Genomic DNA, 20,325 nt, shown 5'->3' on the forward strand with positions numbered 1-20,325 from the left:
GTGGACTCTGGAGACATAGACAACCTGGATTAGAATCCCCACCATGAACCAGCTGTGTGGCTTGTGGCAAACCGCTGAACTTCTCTGTGCTCCATTGTTCTCGACTGTAACATATGGTTGCTGTGAGGGTTAAGTGATTTTTTAATACTCAAAAATATAATACTGAAAAGTTTAAAAGTGAGTTTTAATACTCAAAGTTGTCAAAAGGGCATCAGACGTGTTGTAAGCGCCACATAAATGGTAGCTGTTTTATTATTTTGATACTTCGTGTTAACTTGGGCAGAAGCTTGGCTGAGATTTCTGTGTGTGGTCTATGCTAAAAGGACTTGCTGGGATTTGGGAAAAGTCTTTAACTTGCTCTGAGGAAAAGACACTAGCATGAATCCTTGTACACATGGAAGGCTCATAAGAAATGTAGTTTTGCACACCTGAAGCCTTAGTATCTGCTTACAAAGGGATGATTGGATCTTTAAAAGCCTAGGTCTACCATAAAAACAAACTGAAGGTTGTTTTGCATCAGGAAGATAATTTTAAGTTAAATCATGAGATGAGGCTGAGAACATACCTTTCAAGAGACTGATATGCTTATAACCAACTAAGAGTCACCAACAGTTCCCTTCCCCAAAACTTAAATATCTAGAAAATGGAATTAGTGACCATTCCAGTGCTTCTCCAGTTTTAATATTCACCTGGGTTTCTCAGGGCTCTTGTTAAAATGCAGATTCTGATTCAGCAGAGCTGGGTGATGCCTGAGAATCTCCATTTCTAACTGGCTCCCAGGTGATGCTGATGCTGTGGTCTGGGGACCATGGTTTGTAACATGTGTGACACCCCCTGAGATCCAAGACACGGGAGTTTACTTATCACAAGGGACAATTTGGTTAGGTGCCTATAGAGGATGTTATGGTCCAGCTCTGTGGCTTTTGGCAAATCTTTTAACCTTTCTGGACTTCATTTCCCACAGCCACAGAAGCCGTGAGGGAGTCTGTTGCAGAATGCTGGAAGCTTTTGCAAGCAGTATGACTGACCTTGTCATAATCCCAAAAGTAGATGTGTCCCTGATTTCCCAGTTATATGTGTCTGAGCATTTCTTCAGCTCTTGAGAAGCCATGGCCAGTTTTGAGGAAGATTCTGCCAGGAGAGCATCATCTAAAGTGAAGGCTGAAAGGGGAAAAAGATAAAAATGGGATACTTTGAATAGTTTCTGTCACTTCTGGAAGGTCAAAAATCACATGATTATTTCAAGAGAATATGAAATTCTCCAAACTCCATTCCATCTGTATCAGGCAGCCAATCAGGAATATTTATCGCCAGTTCTCTCTGGAACGTGATTCTTTCCCCAACAAATGCCTCGTCTTGCCTCCTGCTGTTTAAAATTCCGTTGTGTCAGAAGCAAACGTTAAGGAGGCCTCAGCCCCACCAGGGTCAGAAAAAGGTGATCTGGAGCCAGGCTACCGAGTTCAAGGCCAGTTCCACCACTGACTGCCTTTAGTGAAGTCATGTAAGCTTGCTGGGCCTCAGTTTTCTCATCTGTAAAATGGAGATCATTATAATGACCCAGAGGGTCCTTGGAAGGATTAACTTGGTTAATACGGGCAAAAAACTTAAACCAATCCCTGGTATAGAGTAAGGCCTCTAGAAGTGGTTGCTGTTTTTACTTCTTTGCAGAAGCTTTGTGCAGCATTCACATGACCTACAGACATAACAAGAAGAAGCTTCCTTCTGATGAGCAGACTGTATATTCATGTATTGGATAACCAAACCTTTTAAAAATTCACTTTCCAAAAGAATTTGCCAAACATCTCATGTAAGTTGCTCAAATCTTGTTTACCACTGTGCCCCCAGCACCTGAAACAGTGCCTGATATGTACAAGGCAATCAGTAAATATTTGCCGGGTGCAGAAGTGAAATTAAAATGTAAATGAATGCTGGATTGCGAGAAACAAGGGTAAAGTAGTAAGATCGACAGTGTAGGGATTAAGAATGACTGCAGTAAGCTTAATTCAAGCTGACTAAAAAGTTGAGAGAACAATAAAATTAGCTAAATTCTAGTTTCCAATGAAATAAACTATTTAAGAAGTTCAGAAGCAGGGAAGTAAAAACCAGATTGATTTTTTTCCCTTTAAATATGAATTTTGGGCTGTTCTGCAAGACAAAGATTGTTTCCTGCAGGTTTCTTAAATTCAAGGAGTGACAACGATCAATGAGCAGAGGTTTGGAGGTTCATGGTTCCCTTTGGGGGTCCACAGACAGGTGTCTCACTGTCTGCAGTAACACCTCCCCTGTGTGTTTCAGGGCATGGCTTGACATGGAGTTGTGATGTACTTACTGGCTTTCAGTGTGTCCCTGTGGGCCCCAGTTTAGCCCTGGCCAGCACTGGGAGACCTCATGTCCCTTGGGCCAAAAAACAGCATGCTCACTAATTAGCCCATGTTATGGGCTGGCACGTGATCTGTAACCAAGCCTGTGATTGTCACCTCTGATTCGAAGAGCTGAGGGTGTCCCCAGGCTGTGGCAGTCCGCTGGTGACCACACATGCCTTTTCCTAGACCAGAACTAGAGAGAAACCGCTGCCCACCATACTACTTGCCAGCTTTTGTTTTCATCTGGGAAGCTTCAAGGGCACAATGTCATTTGCAACACTTTATCATCAATCTAGAATTTCATCAGTCTCCCCTCTACCTTAATTTGATTAAAAAATATGTAGTTTATGTAGCTTTCAAGGAAATAATTTTATAGCTTGTCCAAATGTCAGTGGGTTTTGGGCGATAACACTGGGCAGTAGACTAAGAACATTTTTACATTGTTTCCATTTTCCATTTAGCTCTTTCAGGGGAAATGTGAATTTTTAAAAATCGGATTGGCAGTGTGAAATAGATCTTGTTGACTTCAGAGTTGGCACCAGATTCTCGGTTCGCCTCCCCCCTAGCCTTTCTGAGCTACCTTCTGTTACCTTGGTGATGGGGGGAAAGCTGACCCCCCTCCCACGGGAGGCCTCTGTTTCTTTCCCAAGCCCAGAACAACAATTTCTCAAGGCAGCATTTAAAAATCAATATTGTAAGCAGGTAAGCACAGGAACTCTTCTTTTTTTCTTTGAAGTATTCCAGCAAGTTCATGAATCTAGTTCAAGAAAGAAGGCTGGCTAGTCTCCCAGTAGGGGAGGTTGGAGGTGGGGCGGTGGGTTTCTGACAAAGGGATCTGGGTAACAGGGTCCAGCTGGCCCGAGAGCAAACAGGGAAAACAGCACTTGCTCAGAAAGGACTCCTCTCTTCCAAAGGCCTCTCTGTTAATTGATTTTATTTCTAAACCAGCAGAGCACTCTGTGATAGACTTAAAAACTGGACATTTAAAAAAAACATTCCCTTTGGGTTGGAGGGAGATTAAGGATGAACCTGAGACTTTTCTCAGTATGTCTTTTTATTTTTAATTTTGAAAGATGTAAATATTTACATATTTAAAACAAGTTAAACCAGAAGGCAAAAAAAACCCAAACCTTAAAACCAAGCAGAAACAAATGAAGAACCTAAAAATTTGTGTAAAGATCTCAGACCACACAGAGAAAATACTTATTTTAAGGGCTTTTAAACACAGTTTTCTGGGTGTCCAGTTTGAGTGGGGTATATTCTAAAGGCAAAAACATAAAGTTTTAAGCTTCATTTTGTATTTGTATTGTTAATGTTGTCATTACAATTTTAAAATGGTTTTGTACATTTTAAGAAATAAAACAAATGAGTAAGTTTGTTAACATTTTTAGGAATTAGGATTTTTCAGTATAAGAAAAATAGGTACAAATATAGAAGAGCTTATAAAAATACTGTGATATTCAATGTTATATTAAATACTAAATATTTTTTAATGGATGGCCATTATCTCTAAGAGGCAATTTATGGAAACCTAATGTAATTTGATCATTGTAGGCATTTAAGATTTTTAATGATGCGGTTTCATCTTACTTTCTGACAACAGTTTCCTTTTCCTCTGGGTTTTATTTCCATCGCTTTTTCTTTTATGGTCCATGTTTAATTAGACGCTATGAGGAATGCTTTCTTAAAGAGTTCTTCCTAACAAATTCACAAGCACCTAAATAAATTCAGGCTGAATTTTCATTTTCAGATTTTAAATAAATATTTTAATGAGTGAGTGTGGGGAGAAAGGAAAGGAAATATCACACCAGGCAGAGAGCCTACTGGTCTCGCCTTGACACAGGACAAGGGGGAAACAGAGCAGTTCAAGGGAAAGTTACTGTCAAGTGTGAAGTCCTATAGAAATGTGGAGAGAATTTTACCATCTCCATCTGCTCACTAGTCATCACCGGGGGCCAACCCAGGTCCCCTCTACTTTAGTGAAGCCTTCTTAGCTGCCATAGGTCTATGCAGCCATCGTGTCTTTATCATTCAGGGGATTTTTGGACTGACTGTTATCATTTAATTCACAGGTCCCATTTCTTTATGAATTCTGTTCATTCAGTCATCAGGCACCTGCTGTTTGTACAGTACACAGTGCCCTGGAGCTACAATGTGAATAAGATACAGCAGGTCCTCAAATAAGGTCACAGTCTAGCTGGGGGGAGAAACGGGCCAACATCAGAAGTAGCATGTGATACAAGAAGTGCTAAAACAGCAATGTGTAAAACTTCCATGGTAGTCGGGAGGACAGGGAAGTAATTTTGCTTGTGTGGATGGAGAGAGAAAAGGAAAGAAAGAAAAGCGAGAGGGCAGGGGTCTTGTCTTGTAATGGCTTATAGAAAAGACTTGGATGCTAGGGGTGCACTGGTTTTGGGGGGATCTTGATGGGAGGCTGCATAGGCAACCAGAAGCAGCCAGATCCTGGTAGAGTTGCAACAGGGCAAGAGGAGACAATGTGAAATATTGGAAGAAAGGAAACGCAAACCCAAGACCTGGATTATACCTGAGGTTGACCTTGGTTGTATATATATTCCTGCATCCCTCTCTCTCAGGGTTTTTCAGTAGCATAGTTTGAGGGTAAGGTTGGGTGGGGTGCTGTATGCAGCCCTGTCTCATCTCATATTTCACAAAGCCGTTCATTCTGTAGGACCCGCCCCATCACAGGCCCAGTAGCCCAAGCAGATGACCAGCCTTGTTGCACAGACAAGTGCAAGTCTTGGTTCTGATTGAGTGTTGAGACCAAGTGCAGTTAGGTCTGTTAGTCTTGTTCAGTAAATAGGAAGACACCAGAGAACTTGTCCTGAGTTGGCAGCCGTAGTTGGCATTTCACTTGCAGTTAGGAATGTTGAAATAAACAGTGGTCAGGATCTGCTCACATCAGCTCTACAGAAGGCTGCTCTTGCCCAGGGCAGCCCATTCACCCCAGAAATACCATTCTTGGTGCGCACGAAGGGTGCCAGATGTTCTTATTCCTTTAAGATGTCCCTGCCAACCTAGTCATTTAGCAAGAACATTCCAGTGGTGTCAACAAGCTCTCTTCTGCCAATAAATGAATTATGAATAAGTGTACTTTTAAACCAAAGTTATTTCCTGAACCATCCATACATTGTTGGCCATTACTAAGGAGGGTTACAAATTAGTAAGGGATTTAGACTAAGAGCAAAGATCTAAATGTAAGACCAGAAACTATAAAACTCCTAGAGGAGAACATAGGCAAAACACTCTCTGACATAAATCATAGCAAGATCCTCTATGACCCACCTCCCAGAATTTTGGAAATAAAAGCAAAAATAAACAAATGGGACCTAATTAAACTTAAAAGCTTTTGCACAACAAAGGAAACTATAAGCAAGGTGAAAAGACAGCCTTCAGAATGGGAGAAAATAATAGCAAATGAAGCAACAGACAAAGAATTAATCTCAAAAATATACAAGCAACTCCTGCAGCTCAATTACAGAAAAATAAACGACCCAATCAAAAAATGGGCCAAAGAACTAAACAGACATTTCTCCAAAGAAGACATACAGATGGCTAACAAGCACATGAAAAGATGCTCAACATCACTCATTATCAGAGAAATGTGAATCAAAACCACAACGAGGTACCATTACACGCCAGTCAGGATGGCTGCTATCCAAAAGTCTACAAGCAATAAATGCTGAAGAGGGTGTGGAGAAAAGGGAACCCTCTTACACTGTTGGTGGGAATGCAAACTAGTACAGCCACTATGGAAAACAGTGTGGAGATTCCTTTAAAAACTGGAAATAGAACTGCCATATGACCCAGCAATCCCACTGCTGGGCATACACACCGAGGAAACCAGAATTGAAAGAGACACATGTACCCCAGTGTTCATCGCAGCACTGTTTATAATAGCCAGGACATGGAAGCATCCTAGATGCCCATCAGCAGGCAAATGGATAAGGAAGCTATGGTACATATATACAATGGAATATTACTCAGCCATTAAAAATAATACATTTGAATCAGTTCTAATGAGGTGGATGAAACTGGAGCCCATTACACAGAGTGAAGTAAGTCAGAAAGAAAAACACCAATACAGTATACTAATGCATATATATGGAATTTAGAAAGATGGTATCGATAACCCTGTATGTGAGGCAGCAAGAGAGACAAGGATGTATTGAACAGTCTTTTGGACTCTGTGGGAGAGGGCGAGGGTGGGATGATCTGAGAGAATAGCATTGAAACATGTATATTATCAAGTGTGAAACAGATCACCAGCCCAGGTTGGATGCATGAAACAAGTGCTCAGGACTGGTGCACTGGGAAGACCCAGAGGGATGGGATGGGGAGGGAGGTGGGAGGGGGGTTCAGGATGGGGAACACATGTAAATCCATGGCTGATTCATGTCAATGTATGGCAAAAACCACTACAATATTGTAAAGTAATTAGCCTCCAACTAGTATACATAAATGAAAAAAAAATTAGCCGCAAAAATCCTCCAAAAAAAAAAAGCAAGGTATCACCTTCAGTAAAGGTGAGCAGACACTTTGCCTGTCATTAGAATCATTTCTCAGGCTGTCAAGACTTGTCCTTTCTGGATATAAGAAGTCTTTTCCCTGAACACAGTACAGAGTTTTTCTAACCACAGTGAAGGAAAACAGGACAGCTTCAGAGGTTCTTGCCTATTGCATTAAAAACTGAGTTCTTATGGGTTTAAATGAAGTGGATATTGGTATTTTAAAAACTGGTACTGGCATATATAAAGCTATACCACTGAGAGCTACAAACACCATACTTTATTTTGACCAAAACACAAATCCTTGGGATCATGTGGCTTTTGAACAGTTTGAGCAAAGTCACACTAAAATGTGATGAGTAAATTCAGTGTCAGGTAGAATTCTGATTACTTGAAGCTTCATTAAGAATTCTCCTGTGGTCAGGTATAGGTACTCCAAGAGAAATGAGAATTAAAAGTGTTCAGCTTTAATGGGCTCTAAATCATGGATGGGGATGACTGTAAAAGAGGAGTAGGTGTGATCTTCAAGCCAGAGGCAATCCTTTTCACCATTCATTTCAGGCCATGGGCTATTGCACATACTCTTAATAAAACAAGATGAGGAAACTGTCAGATCCCCCCATTCCTGGAAGGACTCCTGTAATGGTCATTGGGAAACTAGGAGGGTTTTTCAGGAAGGCATTTATGCCATCATAGTTCAGTGTGGTACTGAGGGCCACCTTTGTGTAAGACCCTGTGAAGATGTGAGGGAAAAAGAGGAAAAATATCAGGGAGTTGGAAGGGCACAGTGGAAGGACGGACATATCCACTGCTAACATGAGTATACTCTGCTGAGTCACCAGGCTAGTACACATGGCGGGTTTAGGGGAAGGCAGAACAGATGGGAGACTCGGCCCAGTCTGGAAGGGACAGAAACAGCAGGCCTGAATCTCGGAGCCAACTGACCTGGCAAAGAAGGGTGGAAAGAATCTAGAGAGTACGAAGGAGATAGCATGAGTGAAAGTAATGCTGTTCACAGGTGTCAGTGTCCAGTGGAATAACCATGCTTTGAGGAGGCCTTCAAAACTTAGGCCCATTGCTTTAAACATGAAAATAGTTCATCATTTTTATCATGTGAAGCTTTTCTTGTAATGTAATTTCTCTCTGTCTTTTTAACTTGTCAATGTCATTTCTAATGTCTTTAATTATGAATGTATCAAAGATGTTTCACCTGGCATAATTGCTCTTCTGCCCCTTCTGCCTTTTCTTTCCCTCTCTGCATGATCAAAACCAAAACAATGCAAAATTTCAAAGATACAGTACTTTCACATCACTGTCTGTAGGAGCCATCCACGTGGAGACTGGAGGGGCTCCATTTGAAACACAGCATGGATTGAGTAAGCTCCAGGTTCAATAAAGAATAAAATAATGTTAATTTCCTTCTTTTTCATGAAACCTTAAGCCCCTCATGAAGCCCCCTTGCTCTCTTTGCTTACATGTAGATGATGATTTTTTAACATTATGGAAGGAAACCATGATGGCCCCAAATTTTCTTTCCTGGTCCAATTATGAATAGCAATTGGGAAAATTTAAATGCTTCATTTGGAAGGAAACCATTTTGAAGCCCAGAACAAGGCCCTTCTTTCCCACCACCTTCAGACCCCTGCCTCTGGCCAGTTTTCTTCACATGCCTGCCTGTGGCTGCTCAGCTTGCCAGGAGTCAGTACCCATCTACATCTTTGTCTGCCTTGGAGACTTTGAGTGTCTCTGAGTAACTGTGGGCACTTGGCTGGTGGATTCTCCCAGCATCAGGAACTGATTTAAGGCCATCTGTTACTGATTAGTCCAAACGAAGTTTTGAGTGAGAGTTCCTGGTGACTGTGATTAAATGTTTTCATAGGTTTTAAGTGACAAGAGTCTGTCAACTAGACAAAAGCAGCAGAGAGGACTTAGAATTGGGCAGAAGTCAGATGTAGGGAGTTGAGGTACAGGAAAAGACCAGAAGATCATCCTCCTTTCCATCCCAAGCTCGGAATGAATTGCAAGGTAGACTTGGAGAAGTCAGCTGGGTGGAGGTCCAAATAGCATCTTTATGCATGTGTGCATGCTCAGTCTCTTCAGTTGTATCCAACTTTTTGTGACCCCATGGACTGTAGCCTGCCAGGCTCCACTGTCCATGGGATTCTCCAGGCAAGAATACTAAAGTGAGTTGCCATGCCCTCCTCCAGGCAGTCTTTCCGACCCAGGGATTGAACCTGGATCTCCTGCATTGCAGGCGGATTCTTTACCACTGAGCCACCAGGGAAACCCAATACCATCTTTATTACTAGTCAGATCTGGAGAAGAGCGAGTGACTTGTGTCTGAGACCCTGGGGGCTTCCTACTACTTCCCCACTTTGTTACACGTGTCTAGGCAGAGCTGGACAGTCATAGACATCCTTTTTAGAAGCAGACTTATTACCTCATGGCAGAAGGAGAGAGAGAGGAAAAAAGAAAAGCCCAGAAAAAAGAAAAGCTCAGCTCACACTTCTTTGAGTTACCCTCATCAAGAGGGTACCATCCTTCCCCCTCCCCTCCACCCCCAGGGATGAGTAAGGAGGGCAAAGAGCAGCTGGCAGTTGCCTCCTGGGGACATCAGGGAAGGGTCTGGAGGCTCCCACCATATTCCCCAGTGTTTTGTTCTGTTAGCCTATTGGATTTGACACTGAGCAATGAGTGCCTCCCTCATGGAAGGAGAGGAGAAATTTATCAGCCTGGACCTCCTCCCACCAAAACGAACTTCTTCTGTCTGGGATAAGCTGGGCTAACCAGGAAGTTTTGAAATGGGCACAGAGGGTCTTTTCTTAACATCAAGGCACATCACATAGTCTAGGCTGCACATTGACTCCCTATCTTATTTCCCTGTCGAAAATATATGCAGCCAGGTTGAATGGTGTATGAGAAGCCCGAGTGATAGCATAAGAAATATCTAGATGTTAAAATACCCCAAATTTGAACACATCCCATCATCAAATCTCGAAGAAGAAAGTCAGATTCTGATCTAAACTCCTTGCCTTTATAAACCAAATCAAAAGAAATGATAATGAAAAATGCCATTCTAAATAAAATCCCAGAGGATTTTCACCAAATTTAAATTCTGCTCTTCTTGGGTAGAACATGGATTTTCTTTTTCTTTATAAGCACAGTAGCCTGGGTTGCCCTCCTGGACTTGTGGCTCCATCAAGACAGCTAAACTTAAATTCATTCTATCCAGTTCTCATTTGTCTTAAAAAAATATCCATAAAACAATAGGACATACATTTACTGTAATACCAGTCCTGGTTCCATGAGACCTTGTTGCACAAGCAAATCTCCAAGCTCTAGAGCAGTTATATCTGCAGAAAATTGATGTATGTGATCAGGCCAGAGCATCAACATAGTTAGGAGAATGAAGCCATGTATCTATAGTCTTCCATTCTTTGAGGTGAGACATTTGTGCCTTCTTGAGAAGTCAGATGCTTGTGTTGGTGGCAACTCTGGACAGCAGCTCTTAAGAACATCCTCCAGTCAACTGTTGAAGTCAGAGAAGAATATGAAAAGGTAATCCTCTAACCAATACATAGAAAAATGTCTTTTCTAATAATCTACCACTTTATACTCTGTAAGATGACAAAAATCAGGAAGTTGGGTATTATCAAGTGCTGGCAAGGATAGGAGGAAACAGAAACTCATGCATGGTAGGCGAGTGTAACTATTCCTTGTGGAAGAATGTTAATTATTTGACTGAGAGCCATTGGGGGGATGGGGTTGGACCAGGGAATGATGGAGCAAAAATACAAAATAAGAGGGGTTTTCATGGGTTTCTCTGATCATGTGCCATGACCACTTGCGTTACATGTGCCCACAGTACGGGTGTGGGGGGTGGTGTGTGATGGGGAGAGAGAAGGAGAGATGGATTGATTTGTGTCCAGCAGCAGCTTTCAACCTGTTTAGTGTAGGTAATCTCCTGTGTGGGTGATTTAGGGACTCTAGGATGTCCTCACTCATGCCAAAACACCTCGGCTACATTATCTAAACTGTACCATTAGAGAATCAATCCTTTGACAGTATGATAGATTGAAAAGAGCATGGACTGTGGGGTCAAGCAGACCTGGGTCTGCCTTTCAGCTCCATTGATCACCCCTGTGATCTTAGGAAAATTTGCTTTTGCACTTCATTTCTTCATCTGCCAAATAGGGACATTAAGATGTAGTCGTTGAATTATTTGCATGGTATATAATGTGCCTAACCACAAAAAGAGTAATTCATAAATATTTGTTCCCTTTTCCCTTATCTGTCTCACTTTCTGTTCTCACATTCCCTTTTTATCATTAGGCTTTATGGACAGCAAATCTCTAGACCTTCTTGGGATGAGAAATGGCTGACATCTTTTTCAGGCTTAAAAGGCACTATATTCAAAGTCAGAGCTGTCAATGAAAATATAGTGGAAGCCACATGTCATTTAAGATTTTCAGTAGACTCAAAAAGGAAAAATAAGCAGCTGAAGTTAATTTTGGTAATATACTTTAGTCAATTATCTAAAATATTGTCATTTCAATAGATAACCAATATAAAATTATAATGAGATTTTTGTTGTGCTAAGTCTTTGAAATCCCAGTTGTTGTTGTTTTTTAACACAGCTCATCTTGATTCCTACTCACCACATCTCCTGTGCTCGGTAGCCACATGTGGGTGGTGGCAACAGTATTGCGCAGTGAGGCTCTGAGTGCTTTACCTATCTTAGTTATCTTTCCTCCTGATTTTACCTGGGTTCTCTGGAAAACAGAGCCTAAGGCAGGTCTCATGTGCAGACCCAGGACAGTGGGAGTGAGGGAGACCGGAAGCAAAACAGATGTTTGGTGACACAGGAGGCCTGTTCAGAAAACTGTAGCTCAGAACTTTCTATTGAAGGAAGAAAGAGGAAGAATTTTTCCATCATCTTACATCTTTCATCCCTCTTAGACCTCTTTGGTCTACCCCAGGGATGCTAATTCCCTGCCCTTCCAGACTGTCCCTACGCCCTTCCGGTAGCCTCTGAGGAGGCCATGCACCCCATCCAGTAGCTTGGATCTTCATTCCAGTCTAGGCGTGGAGGTCTGTCAGGCCAGACTCTGTAGCTACTGTAGTTCCCACCCCTGTGGGGGCGATGGAAGCCATTCAGAACTTGACAGTCAACCAGGAGGGGCTGAGGTAGCTGGAGGTGTCAACGCTGGCAGCAGCCATGGCACCCAGGGGCGTCTCCATAAGTGGCCAAGGCCTCAGAAGCCAGTGAAGCTGAGGGACTCTGAGGAGACACACAAAATGTGTCCAGTCAAATTCTCATAACAGCCTGATGAGGGAAGGACCCAGGGCATCATGGGATGGTCAACTCGCCCAGGGTTATGCATCTGGGGAGTGACAGAACTGGCCTTCTAACTGGATGTCTGGCTCCCAACCTTGTGCTCTTAACCACAGACTTACATAGATCCTTAGCAATTCAGCACAACCCAACAGAAATCAGATTTTCTGCTGAGAGTGGGTTTCTTTCCCATGGGAATTTTAAAGACAGAGAGTGCGTAAGAGGAGAGATGGATGTTAAAGAGGGAACTTTTGACCCATCTCTCATCTTGCTAAGGAGCTAACCACTTCCTCCTCATCCAGGAATTATGGACAGTCCCCTGCCCTAGACGGGGGATAAGTACCGACCCTTTCCCTAGGTCTCTGGCCCTTCAGCAGCCTTGTCAACTCTTCAGGTTCTCAGAACTATTGCTGAATAGTAGGGAACTTCCTCTCTTCTTGTTTCTGGGTAGACGGGAGGCCCTATTTGATACTTTGGAGTTTTTGGAGACTTTCTTTATTCAGATGGGTTAGCGTAGTAAGTTTGGGGGTTGATCAAGGTAGAGACAGGTTCCTGAGAGGTTATCATGCGGTATTAAGATGTAAATGAAGTTCTTAGGGCAGAATGAGTCTAGAATTCCTGACAATATGAGATGCTTTTCGGAACCATGCAAGACCTACTCCTCCTGTGGTTTCTGGCACTTGGGTTTGAGTCATAACTGGCAGCAGTAGATATGATAGAGCGGCTGTCCACCTCCATCACGTTGTAGATGAGGATGCGGTAACTCAACTGGGCAAAAGTCATACGGCTCCATGTGGAAGGAACCTAGACCCGAACTCAGGTCTGCCCCATTTTATTTGCACAGTAGGTCTGCCTTTATCACACCCTTCAGCCCTTGTACATAAACTTGCTGAGTGTGTCTCTATCCAGTTTGGGAATGCCTTAGCTTATTTTCATGGAAGAGAGCTTCAGAATGAGCCTCCATCTTCTATCTCCACCAGAAGGGTATCTTCAGGCACTTGTCTTCAGACACTGGGATTATGTCAGAACATCTTGCAAGCGATTATGTGGGAGAAGCCCTGTGCCATAATTAATTCCCCCTTAGACTGAAAATCAAAGCTTCATGTCCACACTGTGGTCTGTCTCCAGATTTCTATGAAATTATATGTTTGCCAGATAGTTTCCCATGTCAATGCACTTTCTTATAAGAACTCTTAAAGCCTCTTAGTAAATACCAAGTGTAACTAATAGAGATTAAAAGCATTATAAAGCTCTGTCAGGGATATTCTAGCATCGATTAATAGATTTGCTGACTTAGCCTTGAAAAACATTACCCATGGATGGGCGATAAGCAATAGGAAGTTTCCCTGTTGGAATATTTAGGGGCCATTTGTGATTTTCTTGTACTGTAGCCTTTGTAGGATTACGGATGGATTATTCATCTAAGAGCTGGGCATTTGTTCTTTCTTGGTTTTTTATTTTCCAAAAAATTTTAGAATATCTGTAACCCAATTTTGTGCAAAGATGCTGACTCAAAGAGTGAAGAAATCAAAGTCTGCTTTCACAATGAACATGTCTCTGATTAAATTTTGGGACCATGAGTCCTATCAGCATCTTTATTCCCTTCCTCTTTAGCTCTTCTCTCCTCATGATCCCCTCCCCCAAACACAAGGTAAGAAGGGGAGGGACTCAGCTGTTCCTACTGATGAAAATGCTTCTTGAAAAAGGATGCTCTTGAGACTAGACTGTAGAATAACTTGGCTATATCCACAAAGGCTGCTCAGCTGGACAGCTTGATGGTTGAGACTTTCTGTAATCCTGTATTATTGATAAAATTTTAAAATGTGGTCTGACCCTCTCTAACTATCACCCTGTACAGTGTCATTGGCATTTTGCCCACGAGTTCCTTGTCTTCTCTTTGGGTAACACTTCATGTATGTGTCAAAATGTAAGTAAGGGTTTTAATCCTCCCCACAATACCTTTGGCACTAAGGATGGGAACCAATCTCTCCCACTCCTTATCAGAATTCTTTAAAATAATAAAGAATTCTGAAATCAGAGTGCTTTGGATTGGAGACAGAAGACTTACCCTTTGGTTGAAGAGCATCAGCTGGTTCTCAACAACAAGAATTGGAATTTGGCTTTAAAGAATGGATAAATCTACTTTTCATTTCCTCAAAGCATGCTATCTCCTAACGAAAGAGGAAGGCATGGTTCTCCCACAGGGGCCGTGGATCTGGTAGTGAGTTTCTTGAGCTGTATGGAGGTGTAAGTGGTGGAGAGAACAGATCTATGCTGGTGGGTTTTCTCTCTAGCAAAGCCCTGTGAAAGCAGGAGTGTCGTGGCAGGAAGATGAGAGGGGGAAGCCCCACGGGTGATGGGCTGGATGATGCTCAGAACTCCGGTGGAGTAGATCGTCCTCTCTTAGTTGAAGCCTCTGAGCTAGTCCCCCAGTAAAGTTTTTTCCACTGAGGTTCTTTTTTTTGTGACTGGCAGGAAGAGAACCTGCCTGAAATAGACCAAGTGTATGTGCGACTTCGTGATAAAGAAGATGGTCATCTGTTGGGGAAAAGAGAAGAATAAGACAATGGGGACAACTGATTAAGCATTCATAGAAAGAAACCAGTTTGGCTTTTGATCTCACACCTCATAGGAAAATAAATGTGACATAGATCAAAGAATTAAATATTAAAAAATTTTGAACTGGAAAGATACAGGCAAACATTTCATGTGACCTTTGCATGGGGAAAGACTTTTTAAGTTTGAAAGCATTGCAAGGAAAAGATTGGTAGATCTGACCCATGTCAGAATTGCCATAAAAAAGCCAAAAACAAACTGGGTGACTTTTACAACTAACAGTATTAAGGGTGAATAGCCTACATTTATTTTTTAAAACACTGTCTCAGATAAATTGATAAGAGAAGCACCAAACTCCCTTGACCCCACACCCTGCAACTCTAGTTTTTCAGAGATTTCCAGGTTTTTTTTCCCCCTTTTCTTTTTGTTTTCCAGCAATTAATTCTTCCCTTCTATTTTTGAAGAAGGATGTATTGGGGAGAAAATTTAAATGTGTAACAATAGGGAATTTGTTGGAATGAGTTAACTTTCTAACAATAGGAGATTAGATGAATGGGGGAAAAAAGCCAATATTTAGAGCACATAATGAGTTAGAAAATTGCCTTGTGGTATAGTGTAATTACAGAGACCAGAAAAGCCAACAACTAGCAGTAGACAAGAGTGAAGTTGCTCAGTTGTGTCCGACTCTGTGACCCCATGGACTGTAGACTACCAGGGTCCTCCATCCATGGAATTTTCCAGACAAGAGTACTGGAATGGGTTGCCATTTCCTTCTCCAGAGGATCTTCCTGACCCAGGGATCGAACCCAGTTCTCCCACATTGCAGGCAGACGCTTTATCATCTGAACCACCAGGGAAGCCGTAGACAAGTTTGGGGAAATTGCTTTTCAGTCACATTACCGTGTTGACCAGCTCACTTTTGGCCACATTGCATTTGGCCATATTGCGTTTGGCCATAAACTTGTAGATATATCAAGAGCTATATTAAAATGTCTAGACCTTTAGACCCACAATTTCACTGAGAATGAAAAAAAAAATGTGGTCAAAAATTTACTTGCAAAGGTATCCATCAAAAGTTAGCAATGATGCCAGAAAAACAAATGCTGAACATTAGGGTGATGATCCAACATGAGAGTGAGGGTCCAGGAATAGGTATATATACACTGCTTCTTTCTTTTATAAAATACTGAAAATTTGCACTTGTTACTCTAGAGTAATTTGCATAAGCAGCATCTAGTAAGATTGAGAATTCAAGTGCTTTTCCTAAAAAAAAAAAAATCACTCCAATCATCAAAGGTTTCAAAATAGTTCTCAAAAAGATGTGAAAACACTTATTACAGCTCTGACATGTGACAAATTGCTGCCCCTTGGTTTTAGGGAAGGCCAGCATGGCAGTAGAATGAGTAGCATTCAGGGATAGATGGGTGGTAGTTATTTGTGAAAGGAGCAGTGGCGACATGAACGATATTTCATCTTCTTTACCTCACTTTTATATAGCAAGCAACATAGCAGGGAAGACATACTAAGCCACATGGCTTCCATGTGGAAGTAATTTCATCTCCTAATTAAGATCACATTTACGAATAAAAGCAGAGGAAGGAAACCAGCTTAACACGGGTATCATACCGAAAGCCAGGGGAAGCGGGAGGTCTTTGAAGGCTGGAAAATGAAGGTAGTTGAGGTTCCGAAGGAAGTGGTTTTGTAGACCATGCTTTGTCTTGGTTGTTTTGTGGTCATTATTGGAGTGGTGTCTTAGGCTCATTTAGGGTTTAATTCCAACATATTTATAGAGAGAGACGAGGCTTGTCTGGATTTGGTAGCAGCCCTGTTGTTAGTGGTTAGCCCGAATTTACCCTTAACATCTCATAAAGAGTTCTGTTACTTCACTTCTAGAAGCTTTGCCTTCATGATATTTGAACTGTAAGATTTTAAGCTATTGGGCTTTTAAAATACAGACGGAAACCTTTAAAGATAAGTTTCCCAAATGCTTTAAACAGACAATTAAGTAATGAAAAGAAAGGCGAAAGAGGAACCATGTAGGATTTTAGTACCTGTGCAGGCAGTGTTAATCAGGACCAAAAGAGAGCAAAAGGACGATGACAATAATTTCTCTGATGGAACTGAGGTGCGTTACTTTGGTTCATGCTGAGACAGATTTATGGAGAAATGTTTTATTTTAGGTTGCCTTGAACCAGTTTATTTTAATCCTATGGAAATAGATTGAGAGCAAAAAAGAAGAATGATTTGTGTAAATAAATTTTCATTCTATTTTGAGGGTCTATTAATATTTTAATACTGCATATGAAAATAAAATAGAACACAAGAGTATGCTGAATGGCAAAATTTCTTTATGGCTGCAAATCAGCAGTGTGTGTGATGGAAAAATTAAGTCCAGATTTGCTCAAAGTGTATTGGAGACTGGTGTTACCATCCTTGAGTTAAATGAAGAGAAATTACATTTGGTATTTCAACAGAGCTACCATAGAAGATCAAAATTTTAAAAAGCAAAACCTACCTGTGTGTGCATGTGTGTATATGTTTATCCGTATATGTATATATACACACAGATTCATAGGAACAGCTTTCAAATTGAATTTTGTCTCAGTATAGGTTAATTTAAATAGAATAAGGTACATACAGGTTTTGGGTAGTTGATTATTCAAGATGTGTTATGTTGAAACTGTCAGTGATCTGATTTTCAGTACAAAGAGACTAGAATCAGAATCCTGTTTTAAGCTGTAGATGTTATAAAAAAAAAAAAAACCTTCAAAATGAATTTAAAACTTCCCTGTAGCCCTTTTCATACTGTGAGGTTGTAGGATATATTTGTGGCTTTTCTCATGGCTCTCATTGGTGGTTTTTTTGTAAGTTTGTAAATTAATACATAAGTACAGAATTCTGTGTCTATGTGTGCATATGCGTATCTGGGGCTAGCCCCTCTCTCTCTTTTGGAGAGGCAGTATGGATTAGGTTGAAAAGCTAGAGGCAGGAAGAAGAGAAGAGCTAATCAGGAGGGCAGAGTTGATGGCTGAGGTTCGGGGCCAGAATAGCACAAGTTAAGCAGTGGCGCCCCACACAGTCCCCACAGCCCTAGTGGCTCTCCCTTGCCCCAGCCACCTTCTCACTTCTCTACAGCTCTAGTCTGAGAAATCAGAACAGAATTTAAAAAAAATTAAAAAGTGGGGGAAAAAACATTAACTTTCTGATTCAGAATTTCAGAACCAGAAATACATTTCAACATCAGTGAAGTCTCAACATCAGATTTTCGGATGGAGTGAACTAAGCCCAGAAGAAGATAAAGGCGTTGCTAATCACCAGGAAAAGCAATACCAGCATCAAAGCCTCCTGGATGACTTCTATGCATACATTTTGGGAGACTTCTAGTAAAAGTTAAACCAAGAGCCTCTTTGTGATTCGTGTCTTTGCTGTTGGCAGGGATACTGCCTTGGCCAGGAGGCAGAGATCAGAAAAAATGCTTGAACCAAACAGAGATTCTTTTTTCTGAAAGAGAGTAAAATATTGCCTCGGAAGAGGAGTCATCTGATACTAAGTGAAGTTTTCCCTTGATCTTTTTAGGAGTAATTTTAGAAGTCTTCATTAGGCAAAACCAGATCCTTTCCAGATGGTGCCTTATACACCTCATGATGCTAGAGGATCAGATCTGTGTCCCGCGGGTGCTGCCCTTGTTTCATGTGTGTTCCAAGCTCCTCAGATTGATTGGGAATCTTTGGCCTCAGGTCACCCTTGATGTCACAGGTCTTTCTTCTTTCATTTATGTTCCCACAGGGGAATTCGCTTTTCCAGTCTTTGAAGCTATATGAATACAGCTTGACCTCCTAAGCCACGTAAAAGCAGCTACCAGACCACTTGAAGCCTAAAACTTCAATTCATGGGACTTTTTCAGGGAATAATCTTCTGATAGCATTATTTACAATTCTCTATTCCAAAACTTAATGACCAGACATATATTTGGGCCATACTTAATCACCTGTCTTGAAGAGAGGCATTTTACTACATGTTGGTAAAGACATTGATAAATATACTATTATACTGTAAGTAAATTTATTATTATACATGAGATTTTTCATAATGAAACATCATTTGGTAAATTTTATTGAACACCTACTATGTGACAGGCCCTGTGCATTGGCTCTGGGTGAAAAGGGCAGATATATGGCCATGTCCTCATGGAGTTGACATAGTGCAAAATGATGCCCTTATTAAGGATGGTAAAGGGCTCTGCATTCTGTCTTGTGGTCTATTTACACATCTGTGTTTCTATTGAGTGTAAGTTTTTGTTAAAAAATACAACACATACACAGAAAAGTACACAAATCATGTGTACGACTCAGACAATTTTCACTGAGTGAACTCATCCATGAAACCAAGAGACCAAATACTGCCAGGCTCCAGAAGCCCCCTTTTAAACCTCATTCAGTTACTAACCATCCCAGGGTAACTACTTTTCTGATTTCTGATACCATAGACTCATTTTCCCTTGTTTTGAACTTTATAGAAATGGAAGCATATGTTTTATGTATTTATTTATTTGGCTGTGCCAAGTCTTAGTTGCTACATGTGGGATCTTTTATTTATTTATTTATTTATTTATTTTTTCATGTGGGATCTTTAGTTGCAGGATGTGGGCTCTTGTTTCCTGACCTGGGACCGAACCCGGGCTCCCTGCATGGGGAGCTGGGGTCTTAGCCACTGGACTGCAAGGGAAGTCCCCAGGAGCATGTGTTATATGATCTGTGTCTGGTTTTGTTTGTTCAGTACTATGTTTGCGAGATTCATCGGAGTTGTTGCCTATAATTGGGTTCATTCATTCTGCTTGCTGTGTCACAGTCCCTTGTATATTGCAATCTATCTATCTTTTCTATCATTAAAGACTTTGGGAATATTTCCAGCTTGGGGCTATCACTGACATTGTCACTGTCAAGATTTGAGTACATGTCTTTCGGCAAACATTTCTGTTGGGGATACACCTGTTGAGTTGGAATGCTGAGATTATTTATATATCCATCTGTAGTACATACTGCCAAGCAGTTTTCTCAAGTGTTTATATCAAGTGATAGTTCTACCAGCAACATATAAAAGTTCCAATTACTCCACATCCTTGCCAAATTTGGCATTATGTACTTTTTCATCTTTGTGTGTGTTTTAACTTAAAAAAATAAGAACAGAACCACTGGGACTTGGTGACAAACAATGAAACATCATGAAGTTTATGGCAACAGGGATAATCCCTTGGATTTGGGGCTGTGTCAGTGATTCAGAATGGCTGTATATTGAATTACAAACTGCTGAACTGTTGATGGAATCAAAGCCACTGTTTATAATGAGAAATCCTGCAAAGGTTGGCCTTTCTTACATTTTGAGTTGTGGCGTTTTTAGACCAGCAGCGTTGGACCACCTTTTAATGCAAGAGAGCCAAATTAGAACAAATATTTACAGGCTGTGCTCTTTGAATTTCAGAATGGACAAAACTTTACTGAGACCTGGAAAAGAAACATACTTTTGACATGTGTTAACCTACCATATT

The 20,325-nt window shown here is 41.2% G+C and overlaps 1 protein-coding gene across 2 annotated transcripts in view; it reads left to right on the forward strand.

The window, feature by feature from the left end:
* Positions 1-20,325, forward strand: part of PIR (pirin) — a 103,823-nt gene that overhangs the window by 39,983 nt on the left and 43,515 nt on the right. The gene's annotated exons all lie outside the window — the stretch shown is intronic.

The sequence above is a fragment of the Cervus elaphus genome, chromosome X (genome assembly GCF_910594005.1).
Source record: "Cervus elaphus chromosome X, mCerEla1.1, whole genome shotgun sequence".
Lineage (NCBI taxonomy): Eukaryota > Metazoa > Chordata > Mammalia > Artiodactyla > Cervidae > Cervus > Cervus elaphus.